Here is a 25909-nt window from a genome sequence, read left to right as displayed (position 1 = left end):
CTCTTTGCGTATTTTAAAGATAAGAAACCTAGTATCTTGTTTTGATTTGGGTGTCTTAGATTACTAGTAAGCCTGAGTATTTTTTCCACTTTTTATTTACTTCCTGGATTGTTTCTTTTGTGAATTCCCTATTCTCACTCATCTGCCAGAGGATAGTTCAGTTGTTTTGTTTACCAATTTATGTAAGCTCCTTATGTAATTAAAATAATGATCTTTAAAAGCCCAAAGACCAGATACGAGCCAATCAATCAATCAATCAATAAAGCATTAATCCACCTCTGTCGTAGGTGTCATAAATCCTGAAAACCTTTGCAGAGGCATTTCTGTCGTGTAGTCAGGTGACTTTGTGCAATGCCCTCAAGCTCCTGAACTCAGTTTCCTCATCTGCAAGACAAAAACAGAGTAATTTTTCCATGGTGTTCTCCTGGAAACAGTGAAAGCTGAAAAGCACTTGAGAAGAGAGAGGTGTTGTTGCTATCATTACTGCCCACGCAAATAAGCCAGTGGAAGACAAAGCATGGAATGCGTCCTGGCTGACTTTAAGGATGACATGGAGCCACGTGCGTGGCCCCAAAGCCAAAGTCAGGATTCTCTGAGTTACGAGTGAGAAAAAGCCCAGCTCAAACAGGCGTAAGCAGAGGAGGAAATCTGTCGGCTTCGGTAACTGTAAAGTGCACGGTTGCAGGTACAGCCAGATCCAGGAGTCCAGACAATCATGAGCACTCGCCTACTTTCTCTCCATCTCTCGAGTCTGCAATCCTCTGGTTTGCTTTGTTTTCAGGAAGGCTCTCCCCTGAGGATGCCCACAGATCCTGGCTCGCACTCAAGCAGCCCAGTGACCCTAGCACAAAGAGCAGACTTCCTATTCAGTGCTTCTAGGAAAACTTCCAAGGCCAGACTCCAAACCAGCAGGGGTCACGTGTCCTTCTGGAGCCCAAACCCTGTGACCGGGGTGTGGCACCAGCTGATGAGCTAGGCCTGGTGGATGGAATCTCTGCCTGAGAATGGGCGAGGCCGGGACCTGAGGGAAAGGAGGAGCTGACGCCAGACTGAGGGGGCGTGAGTATGGACAGACACATCTCTGCAGGTGCCCGAGGGTCCGCACGGGGAGCCAGGGGGGCCAAGCATCATACGAAGCGAACTCTGCTTCAGGCAGACCACTTCCCTGTTTATCTGTTCTGTAGACTGAGCTTGCTGTAAGATTGTGTTTGGGGACCAGCTGCTGCTGCTAAGTGAGTTTGGGCCTTCTTGATGCAGAAGGAAGCATATCCAGAGAAAAGGAAGGGGAGCCGCCCCATCCTGCGTTTTGCCAGTGGCCATTGAGGAACCAGCAGCAAGGCGACTCCGAGGAAGTGAGCATCACACTCTCAGAATGAGCATTTATTAGGCATCCACTGTGTGCTGGACCTGGGATTACAGCAAGAACAAGACAGACCTATCCCCAGGGGGCTCACATTCAAACTGGGCAGACAGCAACACGGAAATAAGTATATACTGTCCTGCCTTATGGGGTAGTCCAGTGGGAAACCGCACGGGAAAATGTGAGAGGGTTAGGGGACACTTTAGCGAAGATGGCCAGGGAGAGGGCATCTTTGAGGAAGTGACATTGAGCTGAGAACCTTGAGAAGGAAACTCAAGAAAGGAGCATCCTGGCAGAGGGAGTAGCAGATGCAAAGGCCCCAGCGTGGGACAGTGCTCTGTGTCTTGGAGGAACAGATGCTGGCAGCTTTGGAGCATAGTAAGTAAGGGGGAGAGCAGATAAGGGTGAGCAAGGGGCCAGGTGATCAGGATTTTATGGGCTGTGGCAAGGAGGTCAGAGCACTGGTCCGGCACAGGGAGGAGGTAGCCGAGGAAGAGGGCGCAAGCTGGTTCTATGAGGCCAGAGCAAGGCCTGGCTCAAGAGGGTAGCAGTGACCAACGATAGGAAGACAGCTCCAATTCCAGCTCACTGAGACTTTTCCAGCAGTCAGTGCTGTCCTACCCTGGAATGGGTGTCCTGAAGGTAGTAAGCTCTCTGTCCCCAGAGGTATGCAACCAGGATACAATGACAGAAGGGGCTAGAATGCTGGGAGCAGAGGGCTCGGCAGAGGAAAACAGAACCAAACATGATAATAATGCTTAACAAAGTTTACAGTGGCAAAGGACCCACTTAAAACATTTTAGCAGCAGCCTGCTGCGATCAGAGCAATCTCTGGAAATGATTTATTTACATATAAAAATGAGACATTTCCCAACAGCCTCGAGACAGCCCCTGGGGTGAGGTTCTCATTGGACAGCGCCTCCCCGGGGCCAGGATGCTCGCCCCGAGTCGCCTCCAGCCTCGGCAGGGGGCTGATTGCCTCTCCAAGGGGAGGCGGGGGTGCCTGCCCTGCCAACATTCCAGAGAGTTACTTCTCCAAAATAACCTCACAGAAGCATTTAAATGTGCGACTGAGCATGAAGTACAGTCAACAATTTTATTCCAAGAATGCAAATGAATCCCCGAGGGGCCGGGAAGAGGTGAAACGCCCTGGTCCAGAAGCACCTTTTTTTTTTTTTTTTTAAGGTTTGAGTAGGGCAGAGCAAATTCCACCCCCTCCAGCCAGATTTGGGGAAACTGAGGCTCCAGTGTTGCCTCGAGGTCACAGAGCCAGGAAAAGGCAGAGTGGGCTGGATCATGGCTGCCAGATGCTTTCTACCCTGCATAGAATTACCCCATTAGGTCTCTATTCCTGCGCACTGAGCACACCTCCCCGCCCCCCCCCCCCCATGCAGGCAAGTAGCCCCGAAGGACAGGTGATCAGTCATTCTGTGGAAGGGAATCGCTCAGTGAACTTCCGCTGAGTCCACGCTGGTCACCGGTGACCAGGGGGGAGGGGTGGCCAGTGCTCTCAGCGGCATCTGCTGGGACCTCCTCTGGATGCTGCAGTCTGGCCTGGGTCCCTCCTCTCCCGAGGCTCCTCCTGGACCCCCTCGAGGGCCTGCCTATGTCCCTGTCCTAGTACTAATTAGCCTGGGGACACAACGGGGCACCGGAGGTAGGGGTGCTCGGCTTCCCTTTCTCTGCTGGAGCAAACTGCCTGGTTCCTCATTCCCTGGGGAATTATAACTCACTTTAAACAAGAAGGCGGATGGCTTTGTGGCTGCCTCCTCCAGCCTAGCAGTTTAGCACCACCTGACTTCCAATTAACATCATCAAGTTTCCCCTGACACCCGCCTCCTTCCAGATGCAAAAAAAGTTTGCTCAAGGGCAAGGCACATTTTTGCACATCCGTCAGCCATTGATTGAATACACATTGATTACCACCCACTCTGAGGCCAGTTCCTATATGATAATGGTTAGCGCTGGTGGCCAGCCAGTCCTGGGGGTGGGGGCGTGACACCCCTACTACAGACCAGGAGACCAGGCTCTGGGGGAGGCTCAGTAACCAGTGCAAGGCTGCTGCCCTGTGAGCCCTGGAGATAAGGTTTAACCCAAGACTGATCTCAGAGCCTGGCTGCAGCAGGGATGTCAGGGCTCCCGTGGTTAGAAGATCTATGAGAAGCAGCTGATAAGGGTCACCGAGCTCTACAAATGTCAACCGTCTCTGTTACTGGAGGTGCAGGTGAAGAGGTGCTGAGTTACACAGGTCACATCCCTCTAGAGCTTAGAGAATGACATGGAAGCGATGCGGTGGCCCCATGGACTCCACCATAAGACAGGCAGAGGTATCATGCCCCGGGGGTTACAGGAAGCACGGGTTCTGCCAGCAGAGGGAACCCAGGAAGGCTGCATGGAGAAGGGGGCTTAGGCTGGCCTGTTAGGATGGGGGAATTTCAGTGGGAACAATTCCTGCCTAATCCTAATGTGCAGAGAAGGGGTTCCGGGCTGGCACTCTGTCTTCCGGCCTTCGCCGTTTCCATGGGCAGAGCCTGCCACCCTCCCTGGTGGCCCTGAGGTCAATCCCCCAGTCGTTGCTGCTCCTACCCCAGAGCCCTCCAGGGGCCTGAGGACACACAGAGTGCCGGGGCTCTGCTCTTTCCCTGAGTGCAGCTTAGTTACTCCCCTCTTCTCCGCCGCTCTGAATGGAGTGTGAGCCTCCTGAGAGCAAGGACAGGTCTCTCCCTGTACTGCAGGTGTCCCGTGGCCTTTGCACCATCACTCCTCCTCCTTCCTGCTAGACACCCACCCCCGCCACGTGGCACCGACAAAAACCCCTTATGACCCTGAATCCAAACCAAAGGGTTCTGGGGTTGGAACAAGTCCCATCTTCCCTCCAGAGCTCCTGGAAGGATCAGGCGAGATGATTCGGGTTGGAGCCCTTCTGAAAAGTACAGAGCCCTCTCAGACTCTCTACACAAGCACGCACAGGAAATGGGGTTTTTTTTTGGGGGGGGTTCTTGGGGGGAGAGGGGCAGAGGGAGAGAGAATCTTAAACCAGCTCCATACCCATCAAGGAGCCCAGAGCCCAGCTGGGGCTCTATCTCACGACCTGAGCCAAAATCAAGAGTCAGACCCTTAAGGCTCTGAGCCTCCAGGTGCCCCAGGAAATGTTTGTTTTAATGAACTTTAAAATACTGGAATCCTTTGCTTGCTCTTTGCCTATGGAAAGTTTGGTTTTGCCAAATCCCCTAGAGCATGAGCTCTTGAATTAACCATCCATTCACTAAAAAACTGATGATTAATTATCAGTCAGATAGCCCCGATTAAGTGTCATCTACGTGTGCCATGGCCTGGAGGGGAATGCAGCCCTGCCCCCTTTGAGGAGCTCACAATCTCAAGAGGACGGGGCAGCTGGCCCTGGGGTCAGAGAAGAGGCAGTCACTCGGCCTGAGGGTGGGGGAAGGCAGCTGGGGGCCAGGACATCCAGGCTGGGTCTTAAAGGAAGAGTAGGAGACACCAGGGAGGAAGAGAAGACAGAGGGACAGCTTGAGCAAAGCTTGGAGGAGCAGGAGAGCGCGGGCGGGGCTCTCAGGAGCCCGGGCTTCCCTTCCTCACTTGTACGGAGCCTTTTCCCTTTGTAATATTTGTCAGCCAAATAAGTGCATATATAATCATATCGAATTTTCTATTCAGGATTTTGTTTCTTTCCTTAAAGGAATTCCCCAGGCTATGTTTCCAGCCCCACCGCGTTCCTAGAAATGCGTGTGGATCCGCCCTGCACAGAAACCTCGTGTCATACCAGGAAGCTGGGCTTGGGTCTCAGACTTGGCATATCCAGAATGAAACCCTCCGTGCACCCTCCAGATCTCTAACCAGCCCCTCCCCATGCAGTAAATGTGAGCTCAGGCCAGACCTCGGGGTCATCCAGGTGCTCAGGCCAGACTTCGGGGTCATCTCTGTGCCCCCTCCCACCCTATTGTCAACCTCTAGGAAGTCTTGTCTGTTCTGTATTCCAGAACTGCCCGGTCCATCTACCCTGAGCATCCCCCCAGCTCTCCACCACACCCGTACATCCACACTGCTTCCTCCAGGATCGGAGCCACCTGGATTTTTCTCCTGAGCTCCTGCCATGGCCTCTGTAGCCACTGCCCATTTCCCTTCCTGCCTCTGGCTCAGATTCTGTTTATGACTAAGCCATTCATCAAAAAGCCAAAAAGCACCAGCCACCCAGACACGTGGCTTCTCCCCCACCTCCACCTGCCTGTCCCCCAGCACTGACCCCAGAGCAGAGGACACCTGGCTACCTCCCCCCAGAGTCCTGCACCGCACCTGTTTCAGATGAGGAACTTCTCAGCAGACTCATCACCCTCATCCACACCAGAGAGAGAACCACCTCCTCCCCGCCCTGCCTGTTGTCCAGACGTGAAATAAGGTAATGGGTATAAACTTGTTTATTCAAGTTGTGCAAATATAAGAGATCAAGATCCAAAAACATTTATGAGGGCTGCTGAACACAAACACGTTGGCATAAGCCCTCTGCTGGCAGCAGCCAGGTGGGTGGCAACAGTCAAATAAACCACTTTGCTGTTGTGTTCAACATTTCTGAGCCCGCAATTTGCCAGGCCAGGTGCCAGACCAGCTATGGGGGACCCACGACGAGGAAGGCAGAGTCCCCACTCTCGGGTGGCAGGACAGAGTTTGCAGACATGGAGGCGGAAGGGGCTGGCTCTAAATATATCACAAAGTCGAAGGAGCAGCGCTTCTGCGTGATCAAAGCCCCCTAAGGAGCATAAGTGACTCATCCTGGCCATCTGCACTTGCCTGCCACCTCCTTCACACTGCTTCCACCCCGGCTGCCCCATATTTAACCTGAGGAGATGGGGAAGCAGTCCAGGATTGGTGGTGGGAGTGCACGCGTACCCATGCCCCCCCCCCCCCGCCCCGCCCCAGTCCTCTGCCTGGGATCCAAGGAGCTCTGGCACCCTGCCTTCAGGCGCTGCTCCTCCCTGGCCCCTCTCTCTGTGCCTGCTGGGACGGGTTGGTGGCTCCAGCTGGAATGCCTTCCTCACTTCACTGCCCCTCCTGACTCCCCACTGAGCTCCACCTCCTCTTTTGCAAAACTCATCCTCAAGTCTCCAAGTGGGCGGGCTGGGCTTCCTCTGGTCCTCCCGTGAGCATTCTGTCAAAAATCATAATTTCTCGATTTGCTTGTCAACTCATGCCCAGGACAAACACAGGGGAAAGGCCTAACTCACCCCTGGGTCTCCAATACCAAACAGAGCCTGGCGTGTAGTAGGTGCTCAGTGAACGTTTCATGAAGGGATGAATGGGTGGGGAAGCATCCCTGCCGGCTTTCTGTGGGTGAGGCCATCCTCATCTTCTTACCACATTCCTCTAAGGCTGGGAACTATGTTTCCCAGATTCCTCTCTGTCATGGGTTAAATTGTGTCCCTCCCCCCAAACCTGTATGTTGAAGTCCTAACCCCCAATATCTCAGAAGGTGACCTTATGTGGGATTAGAGGGCTTACAGATGTAATTACTTAGGATGAGGTCATGCTGGACCAGGGGAGGCCCCAATCCAATATGACCTTCTAAAAAGGGGACATTTGGGCACAGACATGCACTCAGGGAGAACACATCGTGAAGACAAAGACAGGGATCGAGGTGATGCTTCTACAGCCAAGGATGCCAGAGATTGCCTGCAAACCCCCAGCAGCTCGGGGAGAGGCCTGGAGCGTGTTCTTCACTCCCACCCCCTCACCCCAGCCTCAGAAGGAACCAGCCCCATCGTCGACACCTTGATCTTGGACTTCTGGCCTCCAAGACTGTGGGACAATACATTTCTTTTGGTTAAGCTGCCAGCCTGGTGCTGTTCCTACAGCCCAGAGAACTGAGGCAGCTTCTGGTTGGGGCTTGCCAGTGTCACCAGCTCTCTTGCAACTGGGAGGTACAGTTACTCTTGGGAGGCCGTGGAGGTTGGGGCCAACCACTCCCTTAGATGCAGGGCTTCTCTGACCACCTCATGAGCACTGTCTGTGGGGACCCCCACACCTAGTCGCTCCCCTGCTCTGGGGCCTTTGGGCTGAGGTTTGGTGACTGTGTCACCAGAGCCTCCAGAGGCCCCAGCTCTCCCCAGGCTCTGCAAAACTCCCCTCCTCCACTGCAGCCCTGTTCCCGAGCCACTTGGCAGTAGCTGTTTTCCTGACCAAATGCAGACTGATCCAAACTTCAGGATGCCGTGACGTGGGCACTGTTGCTGGGCCAGATTCCTGCCAGATGCCACCCTCACTCCCTAAGGTGATGCAGTCTGCATCAAAAAGTCAATGAACGGGCCACCAGGAGTGTTTGCTCATGGTGACAGTCATGGTGACAGGCATACTGATGGATGAGTTTTCATCTCTCAGCTGTTACTGTGACCCCCGGTCATGCCTACCCGAGAGAGCCCCCTTTCCGGGGCGACCCCGTCACTCACCCAGCAGAAGCAGGTGCTGCGTCCTGAAACCACCCTGTCTGCTGCCTGCAAAGCTGGAAGGGCTGAGAGAGCTTTCCTAGGAATGTGTGGGGACCAGCCACAGATGCCACGTGGGCTCGAGGGTGGCACGTGCCACGACCTCCCCTCAGATTGCAAGCACACTCTGCCACTCACCCTGATTGGTCCTGGAAGAAGCTTCCAAGAACCAAGCCGTCAGGCGTGTCCCTGGTGAGGAAGGACCTGTTTTAACAGATACCTCAAAAGCCTAGAAACTCAGAAGGATCCTAATGAATCTAACACAAAGCTCCCAAGGGATCCTCAGACTCTGAAGCGTCCACACTGGTCTTTGGCCTCCCTTCTACCATCTGCACGTCCCTCCACCTGCAGGACATCCCAGAACCTGGCCCCCAAACATTGTATTCCTCCCCTTCCTCCACACTCTTGCACTCATGTTTCTGATCACCTTGTTAAGCTATAGGTCAAGAGGCAATAGTACCAATCCCCACTTCCTAAAGGGGAAACGGAGCCCCAGAGGGGCTAAGCATCACACAGGGAGTAAGTGGTGAAGTTGAGGGCGGGCTTCTACTTCCAACATCAGAGCAGGAATTTTCAAGCTTTAAAGAGGGGGTAACTCATGCTCAAAATGCAGATTCCTGGGCCCTGCACCCAGTGGTTTTGATTCAGCGGCTCTGGCTGAGCCTCAAGAACAAACACTCCAAGGCCCTATTCCGGTTAAGCCCCCTTTATTATGATGGCTCAAATCCCACGTCCTCCACTCACCAACCATAAGACACTGGATGAGACATTTAATCTCTTCTGGTCCTGATCTTCTCCTCTGTAAAATGGGGAGCATGTTGGGACCTGCTTCAGAGCTGTTATGAATTTGAAATGAGTTCATATACAGAAAATACTCGGAACAATGCCTACATGGTAAGCCTTTGACAGCTATTAAGCTGTCTTTATTATTACAACCATTCATGTGGTTGTTATTATGGTGTTATTATTTCCAGGGGTGCCTGCCTTGTCTATACAATAAAATTCTAAACTTCTGAAGTATGCAGAGCTTAGCGCAGGCTGGAATATGCAGAGGATAATAAATACTCATTGAATGTGTAAATTAATCATTAAATGCACAAGTAATCACATCTTGTGATTAATATATGAGGGAATAGACCATAATGATCAGAGCAACAACATTAAATAATAGTATTATTGATCACTTGTTGATCACTTAATACATGCCACAATTCCATTTCTCATTGCAATGAGAAAATCGAAACATAAAGAACTTTAGCAATTTGTTCATGTTCTTGAGCTACTGAGTACTTGACCTGGTATTTTACTCCAAATTTTCTAGCACAAGAACCCGTGCTCTTCTTTTTTATTTTTTTATTTTATTTTTGTTTCCTCTGAAAGAGAAAGCAGGGTAGAGGGGCAGAGGGAGCCAGAGACAAGCAGACTCCCCGCTGAGTGGGGAGCCCGACTCAGGGCCCAATACCACGACCCTGAGATCGTGACCTGAGCTGAAACCAAGAACTGGACACTCACCTGAATGAGCCACCCAGGAACCCCGAACTCATACTTTTCTTAACCATAGCACTGTGTTGGTTTTCTCTTATTAAACCTGAAAAAGTTGCTAGCTAGCAGTTAGTGGAAAAGTTGCTAGAAGTTGCTTGCTAGCCTTTCCAGGGGAGTAACTGAATCTTGTTCAACTTTATTTACCTAGCGCCAGGCAAAGAACTTAAGATAAAGTAGACACTCAAGGAGATGAGTATTTGGTGTGTTTGCATGGACGGATGGGGGGATGGATAGGTAGGATGATGAGTGGATGGATAAGTGGAGGGAGCAGATGGGTGAATGAATAAGTTTCCAATTAGATGGGTGGCTGAGTAGATGTGTGTGTGGGCAAATAAGAGTATGAGTAAGTTGAAGGATGGGCATGTGGCTGAGTAGGTGGCGTGAAAGAGTACCCTCTTCATTTATTCCGCAGAGTGACACTCTAAGATCCCTGAGACAGGGATATGTGGACAACAGATGTGCATTTGGAGATGAAAGAGACTGAGAAATCATTGCTGGCAGAGCTGTTCCTGGAAGGGAGATGAAGGCGAGAAGGCACATCTGGGTTACAGGAAGAGGCGGCCCCTCATTCAACATCTTTAGCCTAGGAGGGCCCAGGGCTCCGCACTGAAGGCATTAATTGGATTTCATTAAAGTGAAATAGATTTCCTAGCCCGGGAAGAGCTGGTCCATTAATTTCACACATGCTCTACTGGAAGAAGCCATGAGGAGGGACGGGCAGCCCCAGCCTACCGAGGCTGAGATCGGAGCTGGGAACATGGCAGTTTGGTGCAGTGCTTGGGCTCTGAGCACCTGTTCTGTGCCAGTGCTGAGGCTGGACATTGGGTGAGCAATGATGAAGCAGATGCAAGCACTGCCCCCAGTAACTCCATCTCGGAGGAGGCAGCCGCAGGAGGCAGGGCATACACAGTGACAGGGCTCTGGACAGGGAAAGCAACATAGAATGTCTGACTTATGCTTCTGGGGGTCCTGGCAGCTGGGTGGTGTTCTTCCTTGAATAGATGGCTTTGGTCCTCCATCAGTGTAATGTAGCCACTTTCTCCTGCCAGTCATGACCCAGGAGGTCAAGAGTGGAGCTGGCATGGCTGCCATAAGATTCAAGGGACCGTAGCTTGCATGAAGGTTATATGCCTGAAGTGCTGATTAAATAACCCAAAAGGAGAAAAGAATGGGGGGGTGGAGATGATGGGGGTGCTGACATTCATCTAATTGTTTAAAAATACTTACTGAACACTGTGTGCCGGATGTATTCCGCATACTGGACATTCAGTGGAGAAGACTGACGTGGTGCTAGAGCTAAGGAGAGTGGTCTGGGCTGGAATTTTAAATGGGGGAAATTTGAACTATAAAAGGTGGTTAATGCCCAGGTCTGGAAGAGGTCACCACGGGAGAGAGTAGGGAATGGGTCATCTCAGTTTTTTCTCCCTCTCAGAGCAAGAATCCCTTCTGCAGTATCACTGGCAGGTGGCTACCCAGCTCCTGCTTGCATGTTCCAATGACAGGGAGCTTATTGCCACCCAAGTGGTTCCTGCCTGCTTCTGGAAGTTCTGGTCGTTAGCAAATTCTTTTGTATGTAGGCTAAAACCTTCCTTCTGGTTGTACTCCCTTGTTCCGGTTCTGTCTTCTGGAGACCAACCCATCTGGTCAGCTCCTCTGCCATGACCTGCTGGAATCAACAGATCTGGTTCCAGGTTTCTGGAGCAGGGCTCCAGGTTTCTTCCGAGGGTACCCGTCTTCCCCACTGCCATCTACTATCTCAGGAAGAGACAAAGTCTTATTTTAACTTCTGAACTGTGACCTTAGCAACAAGAAGAGGGGACACTTAAAAATAAGAGACATACCCTCTGTACCTTTGTTAAACACCCGCCCCCCCATTCCTTGTGCCACTCTTAGCTGCCTGAGGAGCTGCTCCAGCTTGTTTTGTCTCTGGCTGGGGGTCTCTGTGCTGGAGGTCATCACATGAGACCAGTGGCTGTGCCAGGGACCCCAGATGGCAGCCCTGCCATCCACCTCAGCCCTTCCGGGTTGTCCCTCATCTTATATAAATTCTTCATAAGAACACTGGGGGGACCAAGTGGGGGGGTTCTTCCTTTAATAGATGGCTTTGGTCCTCCATCAGTGTAATGTAGCCACTTTCTCCTGACAGTCATGACCCTGAGGGCTTCATGCCAGCCAAGCCAGGCACTCTCCTGCTTCCTCTCCTCGTCTGATCTGACCCAGCAGGGGAAAGACTCAGACTCTCTGAGTTCTCTGTCAATCCTAGTGTGCATAAAGGACTGTCCCAGCAAGACTTGGTTGTCCACACCCTGCAGATTCCAAAGAGGAGTGTGAGAGAAACTAAGTCCTTGGACTATTCGTCCTGACTGGAGTGTCTTTGGGCCATGCCAGATAGTCCACACAAACAATAAGACTTATAATGGGAGAGGGTGGGGGTGGGGAGCTTTGGGCCACATGCATCAGTCTGATCTCTGGAGGAGCTGGAGACCCAGTAAGGTCAGCCACGGTGTGGACAGCCATGCCTACATGCTGACCTGGATACTGAGACTCAGGTGAGCTTCTCTGGCTGTCACACATCATTGCCACACAAATCAGTCAGTCTGTAATCTGTGATCCCCTGGGAAAGGCACATAGAAGCTGGTGCACGGTGTCTCCAGGACTGTGCCTCATGCATCTTCACCCCTTGCTGATTCTAACCTGTGTCTTTTCACTGTTATAAACCATAACCGTGAGTACAATAGCTCTCTGAGTCCTGCTAGTCCTTCCAGCAAATCATCAAACCTAAGCATAGCCTCAGGGCTCTCGAACACACTTGCTCTCACAGAATCCATCCTGTTTCATGAGATGTGTGATTCCCTCCACCCCTGCAGACTGTAAGCTAGGATCCCAGGTGTCCAGGTTTCACCCCAATTTCCTACCATCCACGCTGTCACCTGTTCCATGAGCTGGATACAGCAGGCAAGGCTCTAGGTTACCATATCCTTCCCTAGATTGCCTTCTGATTTTTGCTCGACAAATTACAAACCTGGGTTTCTCAGGCCAGTGTTGCAGATGAGGGACAACACACTCAAACATGACAGTCCCGTTGCAGACCATTGTTGACATTCTGTCTGGGACAATGATGTCATTTACAGGTCTCAGGGACCACTCCTTGGCCCTAGGAAATCCACAATGATCTAAGCTGTGCAAGATCAGCAGAGCCCTGGAAGCCCCTACCACTATCCCCAGTAAATACAGTCTCATCTACTCACTACTGACAGCTGCCTCCCTTCACCTCACTGTCCTGATCCCTGGGAAAGTCAAGGAGGGCTTCTTTCAGGAGCCTGTCAAGGCTCTGACAGCTCTAAGCGCCACTTTCACTCACATCCCAGGCTACAGAGGGCTTGAGGTGACCGTGACCATATTAACCTGGTGGCCCCTGGATACTACCAAGAGAAAGGCCAGATCACTCCTCTGCAGGATAGAAAGGGTGCAGAATCTTCCCAAGAGCTATTTTCCTTGGCAAGATGTTAAGAAAATGGAAAACAGCCAAGTCTGAGAGCAAAGAAAATCCTATTTGGTGACTTCATAGCTGGGCCTGAGCCTGGCCAGGCCCCACCACAAACCTGCTGGAAAGGACAACTGTCTTCATAGCCCATCGCTGTGATGTGGCCATCTCTTCCCTTGCCCTACCCCCATGACCCCTCCCCACCCTGCCCCTAACTTCTCAGTCTGATGGCTGGTCTCAGAAGGCCTTGTCTACCTGAGGTTGTTGGAGGCCTGGGGATAAGAGAGGGAGAAATCCAGGTCCTTTTTTTTCTGTTTTTAATTTTTCTGTATGGGTGCATGGCTCCGACTCTAAAAGCAAGACTAGAATCCAAGTCTTTGGTGCATTTTGGTTTTTGAAATGCTTTTTCAATCATTAGCCCACCTGTCCTCATGATGATCCTAGAAACTTGGCAGGACAGGGATTATCACCACCCCCCCACACCCCTACCCACCCCCAATCCTTTTCCAGACAAGAAACAGGATCAGAGAGATTGTGTGGCCGAGAGGACAGAGGTGCTCTAGAATCTGGGTGTCTTCATGGTGGACATAGTCACCCAGCTATGTTGGCTCCAGGAGGAAGGGAGATGTGTGGGAAGACTAGTGACAGCCCACCAGAGCGTGGCTCTGGGCTCCCCTGCTGTGCAGCTTTTGTTCACACTGTCCTTTCTGTCAGGAACCTTTTCCCTGGCTCCTGGTCTTCCTGGAGAGCCCCACCTAAATATTACCCTCTTGACAACAATTTCATGATACTTGTGGACCAGCCAGATGACGTGATCCCCTGGGCAATCGCAGCTCCTGGAATGACTTTATCATCCTGGTTGTCACTCTGGGTTTGCCATAGACCTTCCTCATTGGATCCTAAGCTCCTTGGGGACACAGGCTCCGTCTGTCATCCCTGCAGCCCCAGCCCCTAGCACAGGGCCTGTCCCAGAGGACACATATTCTTTAATGTTTATTGGCTGAGTGAACGAATGAATTGATCCATCAAACCAAGCTGCCATCCTATATATTTATTATCCACAAAGCAGCTTTGCCCTTTTCTTTTGATTTTCTTAATGCCTTTATTTTTGCTCAAGAAGCACATGATTATATTTTTTGCTGTAAGTCATTCAAGCACTACAGAGAAATCCCAGCTTCCCCCACCCACCCATCCCTGCCCCTCCCCATCACCCTCTGCCCCCTTCATTCCAGTCCTTCCCCCAAAGGGAGCCCAGGCCCATCGGCAATTTGGGGGGGCCTCTTAACAGGCATGGACACACACTTAAAACTACCCATGGAAACATTAGGCTTTGTATTGGGGGATCTTTTAACACAAGTGATTTTTCCATTCTGCAGTTCACTCCACATTTAACCACAGGCTGCTGGATTTTGGACTTCTCCCCTCGTAAGTCTCAGAGAGCTCTGTAGATCTTGTTAGTTGCTGATCTATGATTTGTTTATCTAGACTCTTCTTGATGGGCACTGAAGGTACCGGTCAGATAATTCCCCTTTGCAGGCGAGCACTTTCCAGATCCCTGCTGGAGCCCCAGGGAAACTCTGGGCTCCTTCTAGACAATGTGCACAGCAGCAGCCTACTCTCTGGCCACACCACTGGCCTGAGGATGCTCCAAATCTTCCAGTGCCTGAGACCAAAGGCCTTGCGTCCAGCACTTGTCTGAGCTTTGTTACCAATTCCACAGCAACCAAGTCACTGCTTCAACAGCATGCCTCCTCTCCCAGGGGAGACTCACTTCATGGTAGGTGAACGGGGCTTGCAGTCTGACCTTCCTGGTTTGGGAGCTTTGGGGACCTTGGGGTATAAGCCTCAGATTCCTCTTCTCCAGATCAGGACCGGCAGCCCTTGCCTCCAGGGCTCCTGGAGGGATTTAGTGAGATGGAATGGCTACGGGCCTGGTACAGAGCCAGCTCTTCGCAGACGCTCGGGACCGTTGCTACTAGTAGGTCCACCTTGAGCCCCCTCCTCGTCAGCCCCTCTCACTCCACCATGTGTCCTCATTTTGCCCCTCCTGATGGCAGGTCACAGTTGAGGAACAGTTTTCTGGTATGTTTAAAAATATGAACTTGGTGTTTCCTTATGTAAGACAGGACTGGAAATTCACCTGCTGCCAACATTGCTGATGGTCAGTGTTCCAGAAGCCAAAATCATTTGTATCAGGGCCAGCTCCTTCTTTGCAGCTCCTCCTGGCACAACAGAGTCGAGGTTGGGAGAAAAGAAGACAGATCAGCAAAAGACCTGCCAGGGCCGAGGTGCCCAGCCTCCAACACAGTGTGGGGGTCACCGACCCGGGCAGGGTGAGCCTGCGAAGCCTGAGGGGCTCTGGTGTCACCTGTGGTGCTGTCCTGCCCAGAGCCACACAGCAAAGAGGGTCAGAGCCAGAAGGAGGGTGAGGGAAATGGTGTGTCCCTGGAAAAAGCACCCCCCCACAACCTCCAGAGGAGGCCATGGGAGTCACGGGATGGTCGAAAGGTGGACTTCCCTGGCTGACTTGAGTTTCACTTATTTCCTGTGTGATGTTGGGCAAGTCACTCACCCTCTCTGGGTTTTCTCATCCATGAAATGGAAACCGAGCTGCTCTCTCTGTACAGCAAGTGTAAAAGTTCTTGATGACATTTCAGGTCTGAAGCATTGGGCACACGCCAGGCCTTCCTCTTAGGACCCCCTCGGAGAGCAGAAACTGGTAACAGCTTGCTCAAGAGGCCAAGAGAGAGGAAGGAGGCCGCAGGCCCGAGCTAAGGAGAGGAGTCACAGGGCATGTGGACGGGAGAGACAGGGAGAAAAAGTGGGGACAGGAAGAAACAGTAGTGATGCGCTTTCAAAAGCCCAGGTCCCCCTCCTCTCCTCCGTGTAGTTACTTCGTGTCAGTCCTCGGCGTGTGGGTGGCCCGGGCTGATCTCTGGCAGTGCCCGGGAAGCCAGTGGGGCTCAGGCACATGCCCCAGTCCTGCAGCAGGCTGGCCTCGCACCACCCCCCCACCGCCTGCCCCTGCCACCCAGGACTTGGAAGCACCCCCAGCATCTGCGGCTTGGTGACCCTCTGGCTCCCGGCTTCTGCTGCTGGAAAAGCGCCCTCACTGCACCTCAGTCTGATCCACAAAGCTCACCATTTGCTCCCCATCCCCCCAGCACCCCAGCTCCTGGGAAAGGCCAAGGAGCCCCCACCCTCCTGGGACCTCAGGCCAAGGCTGTCCCAGGACAAAGCAGTAAAGAGAGAGACAGAGAGAGACAGAGAACTCAAGTCAGCAAGAGGAGAAAGGGAGAAAACCTCCCTGGGCCCTCCGTTTTTTTTGTTTGTTTGTTTTTTGGGGTTTTTTTTTTTTAGGAAAAACTAAACCTTCTTTTTTTTTTAAAACTGAACCACTAGGAAAATAGATCACAGCCTTGAAACACCAAACGCAGGCTATATTATCATTTCAAGTAGTAAGTTGGTAAAAAGACAGTGAGGTCTTTATCAAAATGAAAAGGTGCTAGAGCTGGGGCAGGACGCTGCTTGCTGCAAAGGCCCCAGGCAAAAAAAAAAAAAAAAGGCCCCAGGCAAAGGTGGCATTTGGTAATGGGGTGGGGGGGAAGCTTGCCGCTCTTCTGCTTTAAAGGAATCATAGCCCACCCTTGAGTTGCCTACTTTTTCTCCTTTGACCTTCCTGTCGCCAAGTGATTGTCTGAATAGGACTCTGTTATTTCAGGGGGCAAAATAAGCAATATTGAGTTTAGGTTTTCATCCCATTCTGTTCTATCAAAACCAGGTTTTTCCAAAGCCAGTACTTAATAACTCGCTTAATTAAGAAGACACCAGTTCCTCCTTCAGTGTTCATTCCTGGCTTGCCAACACAGACAGACAGACACATCATTACCGGGAGGGCTAGGACTCAGGAAGGGAGAGACGGAGACTCAGGGACACAGAGAGAGGAGAGAGAGAGAGAGAGAGAGAGAGAGAGAGAGAGAGAGGAGAGCTGGGTAGACAAACAGGGAGCAGGGCCAAGACATAGAGCAGAACTCTAAGATTATTCCGCAGGATGTTAGCAGGTGTCTGTGGGGGATGAATTGACCCTTGTAGTCAAACCAGTCAGGTGGAAAGCACGGAATAAAACAGGGACGAGAGAGGTGGTTTTCTGCAGGCCGGTTGGTGCTGTTGACAAGCAAATGTAGGTGTGAATGTCCAGGAATGTCCAGGATTCACAGCAGGGGTTCCCAGCTTCTGTCACCACCACCCGCTGCAGCCACCAAAGACCAGCCCAGGAAAACCTGGCACTTTGAGATATGCTGACAGAGAGATTCAGAGGCCAACAGGGACACAGAGACAAGGGCTCGGAGATGAAGGGAGAGGCAGACAGGCCCCCCAAGAGCAGACATAAGGAGGGCTGGGGCACACAGAGAGCCCAGAGGCACACAGAGTGAGGGCGAACTTAATGCAAAGGGAGGACAGACAGGAACAGGCGGCAGGATGCAGGGACAGGGGCAGAACCGCAGAGACCCAAAGAGAACGGATTGGCAGTGCTGATGTGGGAAGCAAAGGCAAAAGGAAAATTATTACGTTTCCTCACTACCTACAGCCCGCTGACAAGTCCTTGAAGCAGGCAGAGTGACCTTCCTCTAGGGACTCAACTGCCTGGATGCTGATACTTTGTTAAGGGCATGAGGCAGTCTTAGCCCGACCCCCAGGACCCTGTAAGTCTCCTTCAGCATATAAAGATTCCTTTGGGGGGGCCCTGGGTGGCTCGGTCGTTGAGCATCTGCCTTCAGCTCAAGACGTGACCCCGGGGTCCTGGGATCGAGTCCCGCATCGGGCTCCCTGCATGGAGCCTGCTTCACCCTCTGCCTGTGTCTCTGTCTCTCTCTGTGTGTCTCTCATGAATAAACAAGTAAAATCTTAAAAAAAAAAAATTCCTTTGGAAACTTCCTTTATCTCAATTCCCTCCCCCTCCTCCCTTCCCAAGATTCATGTTGGCAATCACCCTCCAAGCATATGACCCACCGATCTACATCTGGAGGATCTCGTGATTGAGGGTTTACTTAATAAATGCCCTTTCCCAACAAAAGCTAGCCCCCTTGGGATCCTGAGAACCTTGTTGCCAAAATCCCTGGGAGGGTTCCGCTCTCCCTGACCCTCTCCCTACTTGAAAGTACAGGATGGGCCACTCCTCATGACCCCAGTGCAGCTCTTTCTGCCCACCCATCCCGTCCCCTACTTCAATAAAACCACCTTGCTGCACCAAAGCCGTCTCAAGAGTTCTTTCTTGGTGGTCAGCTTTGGACTCTAACGTCTGTCCTACATGGGTGCCACCCTGAAACCCAAGCCAGAAAAGCTCTTGCTCATGAGGAAGTGTCAAGTCCAGCAGATGGGCCTCCTCCCTCGCTGGGTCCGTACGCCTCCCTCCCCAGGCGCAGCAGAGTGTGCCAATCCCAAAGGACACGCTCCTTAACCCACAGCAACACAGAACCAGTGACCCTCTGAGGAAGGCCTGGAAAGGACACCAGGCAGCAGCCCAAGGCCCCGGAAGGAGCCCCGTTCTGCTGCTCTCTGCTTCCAGAAAACCGAGACGATGCGTCACTCATTGCCACCATGGCCCCGGCTTGGCTTCCAGAGGGCAAGGCTGACATTAATCCCCAAGAGTTAACTGAACTGTTTCTAAATGATTTGCCTTTAATTTTCTGGTTTTGCAGGGGCTTTGGGTCAGGAAATCAAGCGAGCCATTTCAGAGCCTCACATCCCAGGTGTTAGTGCTGACTCAACCCAGGGCCGCAGCTCCCTCTAATCCCTGGGATTCCTGCCTCTTCTGAAGAGTGAGTGGTCCTAGGGGACTTCTCCGGGCACACTCATGTCCCTGCCATGGCAGATCTATTTGTATCCTTGTTCCAGGCAAGATGTACCAGAAGGCTCGGTCTGAGACTTCATTGCTGCCTGGAAGGGTGATAGCTCACAGTGGTCACACCTCTGCCCCCTTCTCCTCATGGGGTCTTCCCAAAGCCCAGAATGAGTGACTTCTCCCCTGCTCAAATGCCTTTCACGGCTCCCACCTGCCACACTGTCCACCTGATCATGCTCAGCCCTGGGGATATGTTCCAACAGACTTCTTCTCTGCCCTGATGGTTCTCTTACACACCCTGAGGCCGGTGTCCCCTGTGCTCTCACAGGATCTCTGGATCTTTCTTCTGCACTGGCTTCCCACAGTGTGTTAGAGGGTGATTTGTGTATGCCCCAGAATTCACATGTTAAAGTGCTAAATCCCAGGACCTCAGAATGTGATCTTATTTGGAGAGGAGTCTTTATAGACAAATAAGGTAAAAGGAGGTCACTGGGGTGGGCTAATCATCCTTATGGAAAGGAAAACTTTGGACAGAGACAGGTACAGAGGGAAGACACAGGAAGGAGAAGACATTCCACAAGGGGAATGGAACCAACCTATCCAGCATCTTGAGTTTGGACTTTTGGCCTCCAGAACCTTGAGTCCATACATTTATGTTGTTAAGGCCACCAGTCTGTGATACTTTGTCACAATAGTTGTAGGAAACTAGTACCTTCTGCTTGACCAGCTCTGCCCTCTAACCCACAGCTGAACTATACCCTCCTCTGCCCCTCACACTCAAGACCGGCTCACACTCAACGTCTTTCCCAACAAACTCTTGAAGTGACTCCCATGCACACTGAGAGGCGTATCTGGGATGGGTCCTGTTGCTTTTTCTCTTTTCCTGAGCAAAGAGGACTCAAACAGGAATGACGTCCACCCTTCCACTCCATGGAGGCCACTTCCTGTCTGACAAGACCACCATGATGTGCTACAGGAACTTGAATGACTTAGCAAACTCAAGATCAAACTCACGATCTCCTTCCATTCCCCGTTCTGTCCCCATGCCCCCCATTCTGGGTTAATGCATGAGTAGGCTCCCAGGTCCCAATTCAGAGAGCCAGGAGCCCTCCACCCCCACCCTGTTGGTCACCAGTTCCAGTCTGTCCCACTTAAGAAAGTTCTCTTATGCACCTTCTCTTTCCATGGCCACTGGCCAGTACCTGATCTCAGGTCTCATCATCACCTCATGCTGGGCTTGTTCCAAAAATTCCTAACTGGCCTTCCTGCCTCCAATCTTTGCCCTTTCCAAGCCATATCCCTGTCTCTGCAGAGTTGATCATGCATTGTCTTGTCTGGAGACCTCAGTGGCTAATGAAATCCATATTCCCAAACGTGACCCACACCACCACACTGTTTCTCAGACCTACCGGGCGCTTTCTCACCTTTAGGATGCCACTCACGACATTCCCTCTATCTGGGATGCCTCTCTGCCCCCAACTTTGTGTCTGCCTCTCTTTGTTCATACCTCCTGTTAGCATTAATATTACATTGTCGTTCACTTGTGTGTTTCTCTTCCATCCGCCTGGAAACCCCTTGAGATACCAACCCAGAACCCAGAAAAAATGTCTATAAACATTTGTTGAGCAAATGCCGGAAGGGATCCATGCATATGTGCATGGATGCATGGATGAACAAGTAATTATCGGTCGCAGGCCACATGTCGAGGCTTGCCAGATGACTGCAATAGCTGCTCACCCTCTTCCAGATGCTCAGGAGTGGGGGACAGCAGGCGGGCTGTAAAATCCAGGGCTCAGCTTCTTCTAGCAATCAACCCAGTAATAAGCAGGAGTTCTCAATCTGGGTCTACGGACCCCCAAGTGATGTGTAGATGGAATCTGGGGGAGCCCGTGGACTTAAATGAGAAAAATTATATCACAGGCAACAAACCTCAGTAATGTTAGTAGTACTTTGAAACTACGAATAATTGCAGATATTTTTGTGCCATATTATGGTTGTCACAGATATCTCAAAATATTTATGCTCACCACTACTTTGATATTATGACCATTATGAAATATGTATAGAAACAGAATACCTTTGGGATCCCTAGGTGGTGCAGTGGTTTAGCGCCTGCCTTTGGCCCAGGGTGCGATCCTAGAGACCTGGGATCGAATCCCACGTCGGGCTCCCGGTGCATGGAGCCTGCTTCTCCCTCTGCCTATGTCTCTGCCTCTCTCTCTCTCTGTTTGACTATCATAAATAAATAAAAAATTTTTTAAAAAAGCTAATTGTTAAAAAAAAAAAGAAAGAAACAGAATACCTTTGCCCAATCTTAGGATTAAAGCATTGGAAAAGAAAAACACATAGTACTATGTCACAAGATTGGTTTTTACAATATTTTGGTAAGTTTATTCTAATTTCATTTTAAAAAAATTCTCTGTATTTTATCAGATGCACTTACAAACATTACTCTGTGAAGAGGTCCAAAGGCTCCACCATGTTCTATGTAGTGGTCCACACACAGAGGCGGTTAAGAATACCTACATTGGGGACACCTGAGTAGCTCAGTGGTTGAGCATCTATCTGCCTTTGGTTCACGTCGTGATCCTGGGGTCCTGGGATTGAGTCCATGCAAGGAGGCTGTTTCTCCCTCTGCCTATGTCTCTGCCTCTATGTGTCTCTCATGAATAAATAAATAGAATCTTAAGAAAAATACTACATTGTAGCAGAAGTCAAAGAGTGTGGGAAGTCCGGGAATAGAGCAAAGCCTCTGGCTTAGATGGCACTGGCCTGACCACACCTCACCCACACTCCTCTTAGCCCATGCATAGATGTCTGGGGACTTGGGAAGATGTGGAAGGAGAGGCAACTTGCCTCTGTGGCTTGTAGATGGCCATCTTCCCGCGTCCTCACGTGGTCTTTCCTCGGTGTGTGTCTATGTCCTAATGGCAGTCATATTGGCTTAGGACCTACCCATATGACCTCATTTTAACTTAATTATCTCTCTAAAGACCCTAACTCCAAAAGCACTCACATTCTGAGGTTAAGACATCTATATATCGATTTAGGGGAACATAAATCAGCCCACAGCAAGTCCATATTCCCCAGGCTCTCAGCAGGGCCATGTGACTGGGCTCAGTCCTATGAGCTAATGAGCAGCAATGCTATGTACAGCTTCGAGGTCAGTTCCCTAAAGTCAAGCCACACACCCCTCTCATCTTTGGTTTTTTCCTCCCCTTGGCTGGAGCAGCTGCCACAGACACAGATGAGAGTCACAAGTTAGGATAGCAGAGTTGACCATTAACACGGGCCCATGAACCACTTCATGAAGCACAGCTGCATGCCCATTCTGGGCCTTCACTGTAATAAGCACAGAGTCTGCGTGGCCCACAACCACCAACATGTAATTCACTCACGTGTCTGGAGGCTGCCTGAGACCTGTCTGGGCTCAGCTGGGTGGCCGAGTTTCTGTTTGAGTCTGAGTGGGCTCCACTTTCTCTCGTCTTCCTTGGTTAGCTGGGGATTGTTCTTCTCATGACAGAAAGCAGAACAAGAGAGGCAAGCAGAAGCATGGAAGCCTTCTCATAGCCTACTTTAGCCAGAACATTTCCACTGCCACCCACATGCCACTGGCTCTGGCAAGTTAAATCACTGAGCCTTACACGACGGTACAGGGAAGTGCCTGGCACCTCTACTGGGGAAAATATAAAGACATGTGGCAAAGAAAGAGATCTAGAAAGGGGTGATAAGATGGGTCCATCATTTACCACACCTGCCCACATTTAGACGTTGATTCAAGAAAGAAAGAAACCTCTATCTATGTGAGCCACCTTCTTTGGGGACACCTTGTTACAGTGGCTCAGTCTGTATGCTAACATAAGACCTAGGGCGAACCCTGCCCAAGTGCAGCCAGAATCAGGAGGATCTAAAGGGTGAGTCCACAGTCAGGAAAGCTGACTTCATCACTGTGTTCAAGAGGCAAGCTGGAGCCAGAAACAGAGGGCTGGCCTGTAAGGATCAGAAACCAAGGAATGGGATAGAATCCAGTCAGGTGGGCTTGTTTGCACTCCAAGAGAGAGTGGGAGAGGTGGAGGGTAGTCAGCCTGGTTATGGGACCACCGGGAGAAAGAAGAGAGGTGGGAGAGGGGTCAGCATTAATCTCCGCATTCAACAAATACTGATGGGGCACCTACTATGTGTCAGGCACTCTCCTAGGTGCTAGAGATAGAGAGGATATGGTCCCCGCTGCTAAAGATGCAATCAATATTGCCTCTGCAGGACAGCCACCCTCAAACCCCTGCATGCCTTATAGAGTAGCTGGAGGTGGTGTTGCCTGGAGCACACCTGCGACAAAGGCACCCATGGGTGAATTTGATGTCTCCCCATCTGTAGGTATACACAGGAAGCAAACATTCACCTTTTGTTTGGGAGACCCGTTAGTCACCTGCAAGCTCATGAGGATATCTCTGTGCTTATATTTGTCTTCAAAATGCTGTTTATAAGGAGGCTACAGGTTAAAAAAATATCCCATTTGTAAGGACATTGTGGTCCCTGGAGGGCTTGCGTCTCCCCCATTTTTCCATATGGACCACACTACTTGGCAGGATGTCGGGGTGGCTGAGACCACAAGTGTGGGCTTTAGGGCCATACTGTCTGGGTTCTAGTACCAGCATCACTCCGCTCTAGCTGCGTCACCCGATGAGAGTTAGCCTCCTTTGTTCTTTTGTGACCCCACTTCCCCATGGGGTGATGTAAGGATGCAGTGAATGAATATATATGATGTGCTTAGGATAGTGTCTAGTGCCTAGATGGTGCTACTGTTCTTACACCATCCCACCCCTAAACCAGGCGCCAAGATCTCCCAGAAAGTAGAGAAAAAGGCAAAGAAATTAAAAATGAGAAGATTCAAGTTCCAATAACCAAATGATAAGAGAGGAAGAGGGGCCAGAGAAAATGAAAGGAGAGACAGTGGAACAAGGAAGAAGTGAGATACATGGGGTCTGAACCGACAGGGTCTGCGGAGTGCCCATGACAATGGGGCAGGAGTAAACGCATGCCAAGATCCCACCCTTGCTGGTGAAGTTTCAGGATGCAGGGGGCAAAGAGAAGAGGTGAAAAGAGAGTAAAGGATGAGGGTGCCTGGGTCGCTTGGCCGGTTAACTGCCTGACTCCTGATTTCTGCTCAGGTCATGATCTCACGGTCATGAGATCAAGTCCCGCGTCAGGCTCTGTGCTCAGCAGGGCGTCTGCTTGTCCCTCTCCCTCTACTCCTTCCCTCTCTTGCAGTTAATAAATAGATACATCTTTAAAGAGAGAGAGAGAAGGATGGAAAAATCCAAATGTTGGCGGAATTCCCAACAGCAGCAATGGAAACCGGGACTAATGAAGGAAAGCCTCCAGGATTCTGAAGAATGACTCCCAATGTAGAACAATGTGGCTAGTGAGCTGTCCATTCAGTGTATGGCCAGTTAGACTATTAGAGACGCAAGGCTCAGGGTGCTTGCCTCCTGGTCTAACCAGTCCCCAAGATGGCTCCACGATTCCTATTTCTTGGTGTTCCCCACTCCTACCTTGCATCAGGGTCTGTCTGCGTAAAGTAGCCACACAACTGCTGGCATGTGTCTTTCAAGACTGAGTCATAGAAGATATTGCAGCTTCTCCCTTGCTCTTTCTTTCTTGCGTCGTCGCAAGCCCTGGGGGAAGCCAGCTGCTGTGTCATGAGGACACTCAGCAGCCCTGAGGAGAGACTCCTAGGACAAAGAACCGAGCCAGCAGAGAACTAAGGTCTTCTGTCAACAGCCATGGGAGAGACCCATCTCAGCAATGGATCCCCAGCCCCATGACAGGCCCTCAGGTGACCACAGCTCTGCCTGACAGCTTTCCTGCAACCTCCAGATGGACCCTGAGCCAGAACCACCCAGCTAAGCCACTCCTAGATTCCCAAAATGCAGAAACAGTGGGAGATCATGCATAGTTGCTTGGAGCTGCAAAGTTTGGGGGTAATTTACCATCTATATCACCTTCAATGAAATACAACATTTGACTCTTTGTGTGCAAGGTATAAATTTGATCAAAAGAAAACGACAATGATGACAAGGAAGAAAAAGGAGGAGGGAGAGGAGAAGGACGGGAGGGAAGGAAAGAAGGAGGAAGGGAGGGACGGAGGGAGGGGGAGAAGGGGGAAGGAAGGAAGAAATGCCATGAAGAAGTCTGTGTCTGTAGACAAGTGGCGTCACTGCTGCGTGCCTGGGCCACCTGGACCAGGATGGAGTCAAAGCAACAACATGACACCAGGATGATGTAGAAGCATCACCATGTTCTTTTTTGTTACTGGACTTTGTTCATACTTCTCTCATTATTAGGGGAATCACATAATTAGCAACCAACCCAGGACACACTTGACAGTAATAGAGGGCCACTATGAATGATTAATTCCAGAACAGGCATAAGATGAGATTGTCCCAAGCAACTCAGGACATGTGATCACCACTCCCAGTGCTCATCACCCCCTGGCAGGATTGGCCAGTTACACATCTGTCTCCCCACCCTATGATCTTTGTACTTTCCAGTGACTAGCACGGTGTCTGTTACACAGCTGGTGCTCAATAAATACTCCTAGGATGAACACGTGACTGGGCTAATGAACTCCGGTTAAGGAATTCGTGGTGACAATAGATTCATCTTCTGATTATGACTTTGCATCTGATTATTACTTTCTAACTTGCTACATAATCACACTCAAGTAAACTCTCTCAAAAGCGTGTCTAAATATGGATATACTTGGTTCTTGTGGAAGTTCAGTCTTTCTCAACTAACTGCCTGGGATTTCTCTCTCTCTCTTTCTTTCTTTCTTTCTTTCTTTCTTTCTTTCTTTCTTTCTTTCTTTCCTTCCTTCCTTCCTTCCTTCCTTCCTTCCTTCCTTCCTTCCTTCCTTCCTTCTTTCTTTCTTTCTTTCTTTCTTTCTTTCTTTCTTTCTTTCTTTCTTTCTTTCTTTCTTTCTTTCTTTCTTTCTTTTTAGAAGTCTCCAATTAAAAAAATTACTCCAGACTGATAAAGCCAGGTACCACCCTTCTGTGGAAACAGTGCCACTTCCAGATGTCAAACCCCTATTCCGCTCACTGAGCTGTAACACGTTTGTCCAGGGGTGGGCAGTTGATTCAGTAGCCCCACAACGTTATCAAGAACCTTGATTCTTCCCATCCTTCCCC

At 50.7% G+C, this 25909-nt stretch overlaps 1 long non-coding RNA gene across 2 annotated transcripts; it reads left to right on the top strand.

The window, feature by feature from the left end:
* The first annotated feature begins 939 nt into the window (after positions 1-939).
* On the top strand, positions 940-10022 carry LOC112657388 (uncharacterized). Of its 2 annotated transcripts, none has more exons than XR_003134969.2 (3): positions 940-1059; positions 5359-5774; positions 9806-10022. It is a non-coding gene; the product is annotated as an uncharacterized LOC112657388 (long non-coding RNA). The 2 variants fall into 2 exon arrangements; XR_004818272.2 differs by having other exon boundaries at positions 971-1087.
* Positions 10023-25909: the final 15887 nt, after the last annotated feature.

This window comes from Canis lupus, chromosome 8 (genome assembly GCF_003254725.2).
Source record: "Canis lupus dingo isolate Sandy chromosome 8, ASM325472v2, whole genome shotgun sequence".
Lineage (NCBI taxonomy): Eukaryota > Metazoa > Chordata > Mammalia > Carnivora > Canidae > Canis > Canis lupus.
Note: the sequence above shows the minus strand (reverse complement) of the source record. Positions and strands in the feature narration are given on the sequence as shown.